This window comes from Ciconia boyciana, chromosome 4 (genome assembly GCF_034638445.1).
Source record: "Ciconia boyciana chromosome 4, ASM3463844v1, whole genome shotgun sequence".
Taxonomy (NCBI): domain Eukaryota; kingdom Metazoa; phylum Chordata; class Aves; order Ciconiiformes; family Ciconiidae; genus Ciconia; species Ciconia boyciana.
The window spans coordinates 20,713,099-20,729,846 of record NC_132937.1 but is presented as its reverse complement, the minus strand read 5'-3'; positions in this window follow the sequence as shown (position 1 = coordinate 20,729,846).

Sequence of the window (16,748 nt, the reverse complement as noted above, 5' to 3'; positions counted from 1 at the left end):
AACTGCTTTGCTGATCTGGAATAAATAATTAGCAATACCAGAATTTAATGAAAAGTTCTGGTTTATCTTTACAGACACAAGGTTTCAAAATACATTTATATAAAGTTTGGGCAAGTCTCTAAACCAAACCTCTGAACCATCCGAGTTTTGTTCATTCTAAGCTTTAATGCTTGGGAAAGTGACCAATGAGGCATAAAGCAAATCTTATTGCTTCATCAGATGGTGAGTGCAATTTATGATCTACTGACAAACCCAGCAGAGAATGCTGAAATATTGTGGTCACGCCTAATAAAATAGCAGGTACAGTCTGCAGATAGGGCAAAGACTAATCTCAGCTTCATGCACTAATCTTTGCTGAAGCCAATGGGAGTAACCTTGGCCTCAGTTCAACAAAATATTTAAGCACATGCTTAAGTCCAGAACTGTGGTTAGAGTGACTACAGGCTACAAATGAAAGAAAGTAAGAGCAAACTCTCAGTGAAACTGGACAAGGTGGCCTATTTCACTCCGTTTACTAAGCCCGATAGCAAGTGCTGTTAAACACTGTTTAAGTCTCCCTTGTAAGAATTTTTTCAGTTTTGAAATGCTCTTAAGTATATTTTTAAAATTAAGGTTTTTCCATTTAGCTGAATTAAGTTTTGAATAGAAAATTTGTCCCACAGAACTGGGACAGTGATGATAGGCAAGTGATCAGGAGGTTCTGCTAGCCAAAGAAATGCACATTAGATCTGTAAAAAGTGGTTTAATTAGCCAGCATGTTTCCAGGAGACCCACGCAGACATTCGTAGTCCTTGCAATAACAGAGATGCAGAGTCTTGCTGAGACAATGAGGGACCTGCTTGCATGATGAATCCATGATTATCTTTCTCTCCACACATTTCTGCTTGTCCTTCTCACCTAGCTTAGGAGAGCTCTTTTCAGAGAGAATTTCAAGGGCTGCTTTATTTGTTAGGAGACAAGGAGGCACTAATAAATTCCTCTGTGTGAGGTATTTAATTACATAATAATGTGTACACTAATCAAGGTAAATGTGTTTGTGAAAACACCTTGATATGGGAACAGTTAATCACCCAAGGCATTGCTTCTTAACACACCTTGGAAGTTAACTTAATTAAATTAATTAGAACAATGAAAAAAATGAACTGTTTATTGGTCTACAATAGCCCGGAGCGAGTGCTTTTCCACCAATGCTAGGAAATCTCCCAGACTGCAAGTAATGTTTTTTTCCTGAGCCTCCGGTTCTTGCACTTATGGCAACTTGTAAGGAGCCTGAAACTGATGGCATTTTCCTCTGCAGCCTTAACATCTGAACCCTTTGTCTGCAGGAACCAGGTGATTTGTACCCAGAAGTACTGTACCTGCTGCCAAGACCCAGAAAATGAGCTCATCTGTGAGCAGATCTGTGAAGCTATGTGCTAGTTAGTTAGAAAAGAACAGTTAATACATAGGGGATATGCTTGCTCACAATCAAAAGCCAACAGAGACATGTGGAAAGACATCTTATTATCTCTAGTAAGCTTTACATTGGATCTCATTATCCATTATTGCTTTCTATCTCCAAATATTGCATCCAGTACAGCCATTTGCTATCCTGTTTTTCTGGTGGATCTAGCTGACAAATACGATTATGTTTTCCCCTGTGGCTTCAGCAAATTCTTGTTGACCACAGCTTTGACAGACATACAGCTGGTCTATAGGAATGTGGTTGTGTGTTTGGTTACACATGAAGCTTCAGTTAGCTGTGTGTGGACACCAGGGCTGACTTAATCTGCAGATTCATGTATAATTTAAGATGCTGTCAGGACAACATTGACATGGAAAAAAGCAGACACACTCTTCTAAGCCTTTCTTTCCTGTTCTTTTGTCTTCCCCTTTTTAGCTCCGGAGAAAACATTCCTATAGTGCTATGGAGAGACAGATCTGCTAGATGAAATATATGTATTTTGCTTGCTTACCTTAAAGCAAAAAAGCTCCTTCACTTGATTCCCAGTGTTAGCCACACAAATGTTTGTTTTAGCACAGGATGGGGAGGATATGCTACAGGAGATGGAAGGAGGGGTTGGGTGAGCATGCGATGGGTCTTTATGAAAGCAGTATCTTATACTGACTTAAATCATGCATGAAATTAATGCTGTAGCAAGTCATGCTGAGTGATGTAAGCAAAAGGGTTGGAATTCCAGCAGACGAATGGTTGTTCATAACTTTTGCCATGCATTGGCCTTTTGGAAGTGACCTAGATCATTCTCTCTAGGACACCCAGGGGAGGCTGGTCAGGGACAGTAAGGCCCGTGGATGCCTCAGGACCCTGACACCTACTTGTCATTTTCTCTCAGATGAAGCAGGGGAGAAAGGGCTTTGTCATTGCCACCAGTCTGAGATCGGGATTAGTCTTTCAAGTAAGAGAATAGTCCTTCTTTCTTCATCATGCTCTTCTGTTTGTGCTTGTAAAAGGGAAGATATAGTTTCTGAATGGACTAGTTTTAAAGAGGTGTATGTAAGTTATCACCAATACTCAAGGAATAATACTCATGGGCCAGGACCGCCTTGTCCTAGTCATTTTGCAAACATTGAACAAAACAATGGGCTTTGCTCCAAACTGGTACTCTTGGGTCAGCTAAGATGCTTCATAAACATGGGACTGGCTCCTGTGTTTGCCAGTCTGAAGAGCAGAACAGGACTGTGCACTCAAAGGTCCAACTCGGTGATCTTTCAAACCTGATTGCACTTCTTGATAGGACACAAATGGCAGCTTCCTGTCCTCCATAAAAACTCTGTCTTTTGTAGTTCACAAGAGTTTAGTAGCTGGTGCAACTGTCCATTCAGAGGAAAACCAGCATTCTCCCCCAAACTAATTTCTTCACATTGTGCATTCTAAGAACTTGTGCAGATGCACAACTGGATCCAGAAACAGGCTCGTTGTGTCAGTGTGGCTTTGCATCCCAATCCACATGTCCTACTGCTCAGCTTTGCAGTTTGAACACAGGCACATGTTCATACAGCCAGATTAGTCCCAGCTCTGGAGCTGATGTGGCCAACAGCAGCTCAAGGCTCTCCTCATCATGCCCTATTGGTGAGTGCTGATGAGCCCTGTGATACAGAGAGCTTGATTTACTGACCTGGAGTGTGTTAGTGGCTGAGTCAAAGGTGAAAAAAAAACCCACAAAAACCAACTGTGAAAACAGTACTGGTATTTTCAAAACCAATTAATGATTTTGATAGACAGTTTCTTCCTAGATAGCAGTTGTTTCTGCCAACTATTCTTTGGTTATCAGGACCTTTGAAGGCATCTCTAACCAGTTTAAGAAATGACTGTGAAGAAATGAACTGCAGGTACACTTCTGGACTTCATTATTTAGCCATGTAAATTAATCTGTCACTGCAATACTTTCCTTCTACTCCTGTTCTCGCTCACCTGTATGATCCACTCTGCCTCATTGTCACAACTGAAACACAGCAGATGAAAAGAGGGAAAAAGAAGGCATTCCTTGTATATGTGACACCAGTGTTCTCTGCTTGCGTTTTCTAATCATGCTTTTTCCAAAATCTCTATTTTCTTCTGCTTCCGGTTTTATATGCACTGTTTTTCTATGTAGGTGTCGGTTGTTCTCACTTTGCTTTCTTGTTCTTTTTTTTCCTCTTTATGTATGTTTTGTTATCTTAGAAATTTTTTGTTAGTTTGTGTGCATGTGCAAACGTGTTTATAATTTTCTTGGGACTCTTTCATCAGAACCTATTATCCCAAACCTATGTTGTTGCTATGTAACAAAGCCGTGCTGCTGTTTCGACATCTCTTTTTTTGCTTTATCACTGTGATTCTTTCCATTCTTAATTCTTTCTCTTTCTCCCAGACCTCTCTCTCTTCCTTCCTCTCCCCTGAAGAAGTCCAAAAGGCATACAACACATACACACATGCGCACACACGCACACACGCACATGCATACACAAACACAAAGAAACACTAGGGGAAAAATACCCTTCAATTCCTCCCATACTGTTTGGTGACTTATTTATTTATTTTCAAGGTCTCTCCTGGAGCTGAGAAATAAGAGACGAAAAGGCGTGTGTTATGCTGAGATAACACATACCTTAGGGGAAGTGTGAAACACACGGCAAAGAGGAGTGCCTTCAATGACCCAAGATGAGAGTTATCTTGTGGTAACATACACCTAGATGTGTCCCATTATGGCTGTGAAGGATGGGGATGGAGGAAGTGGAAATAAAAAGAATCCTAGAACTTAGATTCCTTTTATTGTTATTATTGTTTTTAAGTTAGTCTGCAGCATGTCTTTCTGTCATTAAAAGGAGAGTAGGATTCCAGCCAATAATCCTGTGGGAAGTCCATTATAATCTGAAATAATACATGCAGAGATGATAAAGCCAGAAGGGACACTCATATTTACTCTTACTGTGGATAGTTCCATATCACAATTTATTAAATGTCACTGAGTTACTCAGCATTGGATTCAATGTATTTGATTACTTACCTTCCCAAAAGGCATCTGTACTACTTCTGAAGACATCAAAATACGGGCAATCTATTACTTACTTGGGTAATTTGTTCCAATATATTATGACCCTTACTATTAAAAAGTTGTGTCTTCCTCCAGATTTGATTGTCTACCAGTTTGAATGTGTCCAATCATTTGTGCTTGTTCTGTGATATTGCATTAGATTAAACTACACATCCTACCTTGTCCTACCTATGTTGTAATCAAGTCACTTCCTGGCTTTCATTTCAGAAAATTAAGTTAATTGAGTTCTTTTAACCCTTCATTAAGAACATTTTTGAATCCTTATGATAATTTTTAACACTTTGTTATTCATTGCTTTATGTCAGAACCTTCATTGCTCAGGACTGTCACGACTCTAATCTCACAGTACCATTTACAGAAAATATCATCATTTCCCAATCCCTACTCCTCATTCCACAGTTTAGACACTGAATGAAAGTTTACATAGGTATATTACATATATGTTTTAAAAAAATCACATGGGAATCCATGATGAGTTTCTGGTTTTCAAAAGTGTTCAGAGTGTTGTTTCTAAAGAAGGCAAAGAGGTTTTGGACCTTCCTTTTCAAGGTATGACCTTGGCATGTGTTGCAATGAAACTAATTTTTATATGGCTGCCATGTTTTGAGACAGACAGATGATTTCCCTGTCCCCATCATTACTTACCAGCCTGTCAGTCTCTGCACCATCTGCAGAGTTTAGCTGTAGCGATTTCTTATTTACTTCCAGATCATTAATGAAAATATTGAATAATGCTGCACCAATTACCAAGCCACATTAGAAACAGCTCCCTCCTAAATCCTGGGATCATACAACATTAAGTACTGCATTTTGGGATCTGACAGTTAGCCAGTTCTTAATCCATTTAGCATATGTTTTATTCATATTGTATAGTGAAAATTTTTAAATTAGACTGTTTTTCAGTACTAAGTTAGATATATCCAAACATATTTTAAAAAAGGATGGAATGAAAGGAGTCTTATGATTTATTGGCCCTTTCAGCCATCCAGAAAAAACAAAAAAATCAACCTAAGAAGTTCCATCTGCATTTATTTGCTTTAACAAGCGGCTTTTCTTTCTAAAACATCAAGCTTTTGAAGTCACTGGAACTTGTCAGAGATTTTGGAAAGTAGGCTGATCCAAGCAAAAGGTAACAGAAGATTGCTGTAGTCCTTCCTTTGGTACATGAACTCATCTGATACCACGTGCAAAATCTTTCTAAGTGTGATCTTAAAAACAACTGTTTTTCTGTGTGACCTGGGTGAATTTAATTCAGTATTTGTTGTAGCAAATTGTGCTCAATGCCCAGTAGAATGCAATCCTTAGATTAATAGATTTTAAGACCAGAAGGGAACATTATGATTATGTGCTCTGACCTCTTGCATAGCGCCGGTCATGGAATTTTAGCCAGTAATTCTTGCCTCGGGCTCAATATCTTGTGATGCATAACAGCCTATTACTACAGCAAGTGTTGGACTTCTTTGGTGCATGAGAGTCAACTGTTTTCAGTATCAGTTTGGGGGTAACTTGGGGGTGGTTATGGAAATGGCTATGAAATAACATATACTTTAAACATTTATTTTTTAACGGAAGGTAGAATATTTCATATTCCTTTATATATATATATATAAAACATAGAATCATAGAATCATAGTATCATAGAACAGCCCAGGTTGGAAGGGACCTCCACAGATCATCTGGTTCCACCTTTTGTGGAAAAGGTAGCCTAGATAAGATTATCTAGCATCCTGTCCAATTGCATCTTGAAAACCTCCAGTGATGGGGACTCTACATGTCCCTGGGGAGGTTGTTCCAGTCAATGGTTGCTCTCAGTGTAAAAAATTTCTTTCTTATATCGAGGTGAAACTACTGGTGCGACTTGTTCCCATTGCCCCTTGTCTTCTCCATGTGGCTCCTTGTGAAGAGAGAGCCTCCATCCTCTTTGTAGCTACCCTTTAAGTACAGGAATACAGTGATGAGGTCCCCACTGAGCCTTCTCTTCTCCAGGGTGAAAAGACCTAACTCTTTCAGTCTTTCCTCATAGGGCAGCTTCTCCAGTCCTTTTCATCATCTTTGTGGCCCTCCTTTGGCTCCTCTCCAGTCTGTCCACATCTTCTTTGAACTGTGGGGACCAAAACTGGTCCAGGTGCAGTCTTAGCACTGAGTAGAGTGAAATGATCACATCTCTGTCTCTGCTAGTAATGGACCTGCAGATGCAGCCCAGGATTCAATTTGTCTTGTTGCTGCAGTGACACACTTCTGACTCATGTTCAGCTTGTTGTCCACCAGGACCGCCAGATCCCTTTCAGCAAGGTTGCTCCCCAGCCACACAGACCCTAGCCTGTACTGGGCTCTTTGATTATATTGTCCCAGGACATTTCCATTGTTTAAGTCTTACATTTCTCTTATATTTCTTTTTTTTTAATCTTTTACATTACAATTCCTGTGTTCTGGAGACATAGCGTGCTCCATGCTCTAGCTGACTGAAAAGCCTGAGGACTTGACATGGCTCAAGGTATGTTTACCTTGACAATTTAGTTTGGATCAGAAGTGTGTTTCTGAAGTGACCTTCTGTATCTTTCTCAGTTATTGCACTTTGGTGCACATCACAGAGTGAGTTTGGAGTGTGTGAACGGGATCCCTTTTGAACAAAAGTGATCCCAGTGATGAACTTTAATAGAATAGCTAAAGTGCTCCTGTAGCTTGTATTTATGGGCCAGCCTAGGGCTAGTCTGAATTAAAAAAAACAACTGAAAGGTATATAGTCTGGATACTGGGCCCGCAGCAGCAGTTGATTCTGCGTATCTACTCAAGTTGCATGACCCTGCTTGCTAATGTAAATGCATCCTCAGATATCTCCACATCACCCCACCCTGTGCAATGAATGGCTCTGGGGCTAAGCATACTGTTTTGCAAACAGCGAGAGTCAGCTGCAATCCTCCTTTACCTTTATCTATAAGCCAATAGGCCCCACTGGTGGGAGGAACCTGTGCTGGGAGGAACCTGCTTTGAAGTCAGCTGCAGGGCATGGTTTATCTACAGTCTGAATAATTATCTCATCAATAAATTAAAGCTGACTTTTTTACTGTGGTACCTTTCTATCCTCAGATGATATACAGTTTCAGACAACAGCTCTTCAATGTCATCACCCTTGCTGTGCCACAGACAGGAAGCTGGGTACTTCCATTTATCTCATGCATGAAGACACACATCTAGAGGGTGTGAAGTTGTTCTTCCAGATTAAAACCTGATGGCACTGAGTAGCAACGTCCTGGGGTACTCAGAAACGTGTTTCTAATACCTGCTTTTTACATTAAAAAGAGAAAGATGAAAGCTTAGGGGTCTTAGAAACCTGGAAAAGAATGCCATTTTCAATCTCATGGTACCTTAAAGCCATTATTTCAGTGGTCAGTGAGTGGCACATATGGAGTGTGTTTCTTGACTCTCTATTTCTTAGGATATTGGGGTATGCATCCAAGCTGACATCCTGCTTAGTAGTCCCAGCAGTTCATCTCCATATCATATACATATGGGCATATCATGGGCATGTATACTGAACATGATATGAACATGATATATTCAGTATACATATCATGGGCATGTATACTGAACAAACTACATACACTAGAGGCTAGGAAGACATAGATGGAAATTTTGATGCTGTGAAGAATGTGCTTTGTGAGCTAGCCAAGGCTTTGAGCATTCAGTGGCACTGATGTACCTTGTGTAACATACAGATAACTGCTAGCAATTTTTCTGACTGCCCTTTCCTCAAGGACGATGAACTTGTTATTGCTTCGCAGAGAAAAATGTAGGTCTCATATACTCGTTTTTCAGTTCTTCACTTGATTCTCAGGGTGCTGGTCAAGATGGCAGCCTTTCCAAATATGAACAGAGGAAAAACACAGTAGGGATGTAACAAAGCAAATTCTGCATTTAACAGTAACAGATTTTTATACCAGTCCTGCCAAGAGCTCTCACTATGAATGACGTGGACAACATTAACTTGTATTCCCAGGAACCTAATACTTAAATTCTTTTGAACACACTACTGGAAACAGGACATGCTAAGGGGTTGTCATTCTACTCACTAATAATGCCATATCCATTATTATCTTCAAATGCCCCTTTTAGAACTTTGCTGATCCCGTTGAATATTCTGGGTAGCTGAGTTTTCAAAACATATTCATTCCCAGTAGAGCTCTATGCTCTGTTGATTGGCTGCCTCCTTTCCTGATCATGCTCTGAACTTTAGTGGATGAAATTTTATACATAATCATGCTGCATTCTTTGCTGATTGAGCTGCCTATTATCACTGTTTATATAGCTATTACATTCTGAGTTTGCCAGTCCAGTTTCAAGCTTGTTTTTCCCCCAATATATTATGCAAAATAAACTGAACGGGAATTACAGTATTTCCAACCTGCTGTGTCTTCAGAATCTAAGATAGCAAAATGCTTAGGTTTTCTTTCAAATACTGGGATAAACGATTCTCCAAAGATTGAAGCTGCTGGTTATGGAAAGCTTGTGCCACTTACTATATGCAAAATAGGGAGATTTTCAAAGAAACTGATTGCATCTTTATTTGCTTTATCAAAGAATCTAAAACCATAGCTGAAACTATAGAAAATGCACTTTAGTGGTCTTAAAACAAATGATATCCCCAACAGATTTGTCGACTGCTTAGCACATAAGCCCAGGCTGCTGAAGCAAAAAGCATCTGGAATTTCTACTGCTAGAATATGCACCTTAATAAGGAAAAGATTCAAAAGTTCAATGCCTGAATTGTACAGCTTGGTCAGCAGAGTTTTCCAGCTGAACAAGCGTTGTCTGTGCAGCTGGCTTTGCCAAAAATAAATAAATAAGGGGAATGAATAAACTGGCGCTGAAAAATATTAATCTTCCCTAATAATAAAATATGCAAAAATGATAGTAAACTCTCTCCATTTATTAAATTAAATTATGCATCTCAATCAGCAAAGTGTGCAACAACTGTACTCAAGAAGGGCGTCACTAAATCAGGGGAAGATACAGCCCAATCAGGAAAATTTAACAACTTGATCATTAAATTAGGCAACACTACCAGAACCAAGGTAAATAAAAAAGGGATAAACTGTGCAGGCTGATCTTTGCAGGCTAGAACAGTGAGAGGGAGACTGAAAGACACCATTGGATAATAAATAGGTCGGTCTCCCAGGGGACCAGACCTTTAGCTGATGTAAATGATTATTGCTTTAATGAAGTCACTGGAGCTGTATCTGTTCTTCTAAAGTAAATACCTGGTACAGCAATTGTGTTGTGACTCTTTCTTTATGAAATGTTAGTTCCTTTGTACGCTGATGATCACTGCTACTGCTACCTACCCCCATCAGAAGCCTACTGTGATAGGCACTATAAAGGTAAGCAAGGAATTGAAGTCTAGTTCTTACTTGTGTAGTAGTGCTCTTTTGTGCCTTTCCCCAAATAATTTTCTGTTAAAAAAAAAAAGTAAAAAGTGTAAAAAGTGTTGGATGTACAAAATTCAATGTAAAAATCTTCCACTAGTGCTATGCAAAAGATCAACTTTCATGCTCAAATGGTTTCTACGAACCTTGAAACAGATAAGTCTACAGGGCAGTTCGATGTAGGTGTTACAAATGGCTACAGAGGGTTAAAAGGTATAAGGGGAAAGTACTGAATACAAAGAAAAAGGCAGTGACTCTGAGTGATTCCTGGAAGTGATTGATTCCTGGAAGTGGTGATTCCTGGAAGTGAACAGAAATTTTGGTATTGATTTGAATGGGAGAAGGGACAGGCCAGGCAGGCCTTGCTGATAATTTTTTAGCCTCTCTAATCAGACAACCTGTTGTAGGATGGTGGGTGAGGATGGTGATTAGAGGGTCCTTGTATATTACAATGAAGAGAGAATCATAAAAATAGGTAAGATGATATCAGGCCTTGTATAGCAGAAGAGGCTTACAGGCAGTATTGTCTGTCAATAAATATATCACCCTTTACCGCTAATTTCTAAGATAGGTCTGACCTGTTAATGATGGCTGCAAAGTGAACATGACCCTGCACCATAGGAGGCAGCCACTGTCCTGGAGTTTGCAGTCTACTAGACAGATCAGATGAAAGGATGAAAAGATATGAAGGGATTACGTGGCCAAATTGAGGAACAAGTGGAAGTCAGTATCAAAGCCGCTAAATCACACTGTCCTTACTTGGTCACAAACTTTCGTAAGTGGGTCCTGTAGCACAGGACCCACTAGATTGCTTTTCACTAACCTGTGTCAATTGTTAACTGTCAGTCGTCATTGATCAGCATCCTGTCCGTTTGTGAGGACTGGGAGCCTGAATATTTACTCAGGGCCTTTGGTGGGTGCATATGAGTTTTTCTAGCCTGTGTCAACATGTCATTGCTATTATCTTTACCTGTATCAAGTAGGCTAGAGGCAATCTGTTCTGAAATCATGTCTCCATTTTGCTGGGTAGATATATGCTTAGTCAAATCCTTAAGGAAAGCTGCCACTAATACAGTGTATGGAGGAGCTGAAGTTACTGAGCATTACAGGTGTTTATTTAACCTTGGCATACAAGGGAAAACTATAATGATTTGTTTTGTACCTGAAGCCCCAGAGAGGATTATGTTGCCTGTCTACTGCCTGTATGTGAGGTGTATGAGCAAAGCAACTTAAAAGCCACAGCCAATTTCTGTGCTTCATCAGGATCAAACATTTCCATTAAAATACTAACTTTTAAACATTAACATTAGTCTGAAATAATTATAAAATAATGGTCCCTGTGGCCATTATATCCTTAAGCGAGATGAGGTAATTTCTGCTGTTAGTGTTCTCAGCACTATTTTTCCAGCTTTCTTCTTTAACAATTCTTTTCAATAAATTCAGTGCTCTTGAAAATCAGATACTAATTTAAACAGCCCAAGAAGGCAGGTGCTAGAGAACACTAAAACACAGACACGCATAAAAATGTGCACACACACATACACACACATATACACACACAAAATAAAAGTCTGTATACACACAAGCGTGCAGAAGCTCTCCCGAGGCTTTGTATTCTTGATGGTTTCATAGCATGTCATATTTTACAGGTCATGGGGCCATAAGGGAAATGCATACACAGACTAAATTCAGTTGCCACAAACTGGCAGATGTCTGAAGGAACCATAGTTTCAGGAGCTGACAGAGATACAATTCACAGGAGTTTAACAGGGCTTTGAGAGGTAAAATGTCCTTTCATCTTCTGCATAATTCCCATGGTAAATTACTATTCTGCTCCCACTAGAGTCTTATAGGAGGTGAAATATCCAGCACCTCTGGGGCAGGGCTGGGTGCCCGGGAGACATTGATTCACTAAACACACAGGCATGTGCTTCAGAGCCAGTGACTTCAATAAGAACTGCCCACTTGTTCTCAGCTCTTATTGAAGCCAATGACTCTGAAGCACATGCCTGCGTGCTCTGCGGAGATAAAACTTGAGGAGTTGTCATGTTCCAAGGCTGGTTCGGGTACCAGCACACAGACCCCTTAAACTGGCTTAAAAATCCTACAAAACATAGATACACACATTTCACCACTTTGTCATGCCTTGGAAATCAAGGCATCAGGAAACAAAACAGCTTCTCTATAACGTTGGATAATGGATGAAAAGGTAAAATACATATGATACAACACAGGTTTACCTGAAATTATTCCTTAAGGAGCATTTGGCATTTACTTAATGGTGCAACCACCTGTTATAATAAGATTCAGAAGTTTGTTTATTCATTCACTTACTTATTGGAGAGTATCATTATTTAATTTCTGAAGTGTTGCACTAGGGACATAGAGGATTGGGGAGCATTTGCCCTTTTTCTAGATGCAATAAGAGGGCAATTTATACATACATTTGGGGAAGGATACTTCAAAATGTAAAATGTTTCATTAAACAGAAACTTACCCCAGCTGTTCATTTCATTTTTATACCTTATTGAAAGGAAGCTGCTGCCGATAGCTGTTCAAGGCAGCTGGTGTCTTATTTGAGGCTGTTAGTTGTGAATGGATGATCATACATGTCCATGTATTGGGCAGAGTTTGTAAATCTTCCTCAGGCCAGCTCTCAGCATTGGAAACATCTGCAGACTTTTATAACTCCCAGCTCACTGCAGTGACTGAGTCCTTTGCAACCATTAATGTATCAAATAGCCACATCACAATATCATTAGTGCCAGGAGAGAGGGTGTAATTCATTTCAGAAAATGTAGATGTTTATATATGAGGTGGTCAGTTCAGGACTTCCTTACAGTCAATGGACAGAAAGAAACACATTTAGATCATGTAGATGCATAAAATGGTGTAGGAGAATTGTGCTCTTTTTAAAATTGATTTCTCTAAACCGATGCAAAAAACCCCCCATGACAGACACTTTAGAAGGAAAGGGTCCGAGTTAATTTTTCAATGAAAACTCTTTGAGAGGAATACAAATAAATTATGTTTCCGTAAAGCCTCGTCTCCCTCCTACCCCTCCCCTATACACACGCCAAATAATCCTTTTTACTATAAGGGAAAATTTCTTATCTTAAGGGAAGATTGTGATGAACATTTTGACTAGCTGTGTTGCTTATCACCTCGTTGATCAGTTTATATACTGATATAACTGGCACAAGCTCTGCCACTGTTTCAGGACTGTATGTTTCTTATCAGAAAATGTTTTAGGCTACGTTAAACTTTTTTCTGCATGTCATAAAAATCCACTGAATTTACTGGTAGTTGAACATGTTCCTAAAGGTAAGTGTTGATAGATTTTGTAAAAAAATAATTTTAGCTGACCACCTAATTAAACATTAGCTTTCTGAGTCCTCACAAGGGGGCTGAATCCTTGTTGTTCAGATACTTTTCAGAGTACTAACTTTTGAGTTTGCAATTTGGTAATGTTCTTTTAGCATAATGTGTGTGCAATTTTAATGATGTCCTCAGTGTTCATGTATTGTACATTTAGAAGGCCTTTTTTAAAACAGATACTGCTCTGAACAGTAATTTATTATTACAGTACCTCAGAAGCTGTTTCTCAGAAGTATAGAGCAATTTTAAAAAGGAATTTTTCATATTAATTCTTGTTTGACCATGTCCCTTCCAGTATGAAAAAGCATAATTACTTTATTTTTTCATGTGACCTAACCTCAAACTGTCTTTAGAAAATATTACTCTTAGAAAGTATATATGCAATTTCTTTAAAATATATTGTTAAGATGTTTCTTTAATGAGAATCTGAGTGCAAAATTTATACTGCATGTTACTATCATTATATATCTAATTGGACAAGTGCACAGAAATGGAAAATGGAATTTTTCTGTAAGCTGACAAAAAGCGTGTATGTTTCCAGGTGTAAAGTATTTAACTGTATTAATCTGCAGATGTATAATTGTATTGCCGAGCCAAACAGGCAGTCTTACAATCATTGATAATTAATCTTGCAATTTAATTCTAAATCTCTGCATTTACTGTTCCATTTTCTCTATTACTGAATATTATATTTCCTTCTTAGAACAGTCTCTGTGTAAGTAGTACTTTTCACATAAGTACTTTACTCTGGTGTATAAAGAATAACATGCAATAGTATCATAAAATACTAAGGATAGGATTTATCTCACCTACCTTTAGTTGCCTAAAGATTAGGTACTTGTTCTAAGCTAGATAGCTGGACTCTCTTTATATTCAGTGGAGAAAATGGGCACCCTCAGAGACTGATTTGTCCTGCCTGTGTCAGACATCTGGCTTAAGTTGGGACAAATCACTATTTGGAGTTGTCTGTTTTTCTCTGCTAACTGTGTAGAGACCCTAGGTGATTATTTTAGGCCATTCACCTTTTAGACAGCGAAGGTTAGTTGAGATGAATCCTATCTCTAATTGTGGAAACCCAGATGGCAGGGGAGAAAAAAAAAAAAAGATGAAACAACAGAAACAAAACAACAACAGCTAAAATATGTTTCTTGCATTTATTTGAGAAAGAGGAGGCAGACACTCTATTTAAAACCAGTGCATAATGTTCTGTGCTAATCATGTAAAAGCCACAGCAAAGAAAACAGCGTTCTTCATGTGTGTGGATGTATGTAAAGGGACTAAGCAGTTTAACACATGCTTATGCTTCCAAAATATCTTTTGGATTGGACCCAAATTAAATTTAGTCAGGCCCAAACACCTGTTTAAGGCTGTGATGACACTGCCATATGGTGGGTCAGTTGCTGCACACATGCAGACATGATCAGGTTTATTTGGGCAGTTCAAGTACTAATAACCCAGACACCTATCTGGGACCCAGAGCATGTTTTTGGTGCATGAGATCCATAAGATTCACAGCTATGCTTCTCTGAGGTAGCTAGTTTACAGCTATCTTGGGCTACCTGCCCATGCTGTAGTAACATCTTGCTTTGTGGAAATGCCTGAGGGCTGCCTCATACTGCCACAAAACTTGGCAACATGGGGTGCAAAAACCTCACTTCCCACTCCTCCAGCCGCACGTCTACCTCCATCCCAATGTACCACTTTACCAATACTTGCAGTGTGGTACTCGGTGTAATCTCACATGCATGTTCATAAAACCTGAAAAGGAACAATAAGTACATCACAATTTACAGGCTTCAGGGTTTCCTTTATGCTATTTTAGGTCTTTTACCAAGCACAAAGGAACCAGACTGCTATGTCACACTCCCACCCTGGATGGCTATGTCAGACACTGTAGCATGATAAGAAAAAAAAGATCAAAGCACTTGGCCTTTACAGAAAAAGACTTGTTTCAGCAATGTTTTTAGGAAAAATAAGATAATTAAAAAAGCTTGTTCCTCTTGGACCATAATTAAATGAAAGCACAATTATAAAACTACTTAAAAATAGGGAAAATTATTTAAAACCAGTTATTTTAGGATTTGGAAGTAATTTGCATTTCACAGACTGAAAAAAAGCCCCAAAGACAATCCTAATCTGGGATATATTTTTATTGGTATTTTTATTAAGCTCAAAAAAGTTGTATTTCAAAAAGAAATTAAGCTGTAGTGAAATATATTTACAATAGTGTAATTTCATTTTTTTGACTTGAAAATATGGATATAGAAACAATCAAACAAAAAACTTTGATATCAGCAACATTGGTTTTTTTTTTATTTGAAGAAATAAAAACATTTTAAAGCAGATTTTTGACATAAGTATTCCACCTGTAAAATGTGTGGTCATTTGTAACTGCTATGAATGTATCCAAATGACTGTGTATACCACTTGAGACCCTGTTGTAAGTTCATCTGAATTCACATTGGCTGCTGTGTGTGACTGTGATACTGCAATGATGTGCATTGCCAGCATTTTACCTGTACTTTATGTGTTAATTTTAATAGTAAGCATCAGTTCCTTTAAAATCAAGGGAAAATTTCCCATTCACTCTTTCTGTCTTCAGTCTTTCAAATGGATACTTACCTGTCAGACTTCTCAATTTTGTGTTCCCTTTCTTTCAACAGAGGGTGGAAATCCTCGTTGCTCTTTCTGGTTTGCTAAGGACCAGACATTTGGGTGTCAGGCTAAATGTGCACACTTCCATCTGAGCTAGTCATCTATGCTCCCTTTGTCAAGTCCCTAGTCAATGGACAGTAACTGAAGTAACTGTCTAAAATTTCTCAGATGAACCATACCCTAAAATCGCCTATTTCTCTACTTGATTCTAAAACCCTCTAGGGCAATTGGATCAGCATTTGTTTACCAGTTTCAGATAACTATAATTACACTCGGTGAGTCCTGCCTCTTCTGTTGTCTCAGCCACTGCACTCCAGGATGACTAGTCTCTTTTCCCAGCATAGGTTGAGCTGTGCCAGTCATGAGAAGTGAATGAAACTTGTTCTGCTTTGGCTGTTCATGTTTAACACCGCATCAATAAATGGGCTCAGGTATGGCTTATGGTTTGAGAAAACCTAATGATTTCAATGGCTTGGTTTTGACTCAGTTTGACTCCACAGGCCTACACCTAAAAGACTAAGAATTAAAAAATAAACCTCTACTGGGGACAGTTACTGGTAAATCTGCCCCCTGATGAAACGTTATCTTTATCTATACTGTCTAGTAGGGCTGTATGAAAGAGATGTAACTGTGTAAGCAAAACAGCTGGTGCTAAGCACTTGATGACCACACTATAGACACTTCAAGAGTATTTGCTTGGGACTAGCCATAGCCTGAACCCACAGACTGCAGTCCATTAGCAGATGTAACGTATCTGAAG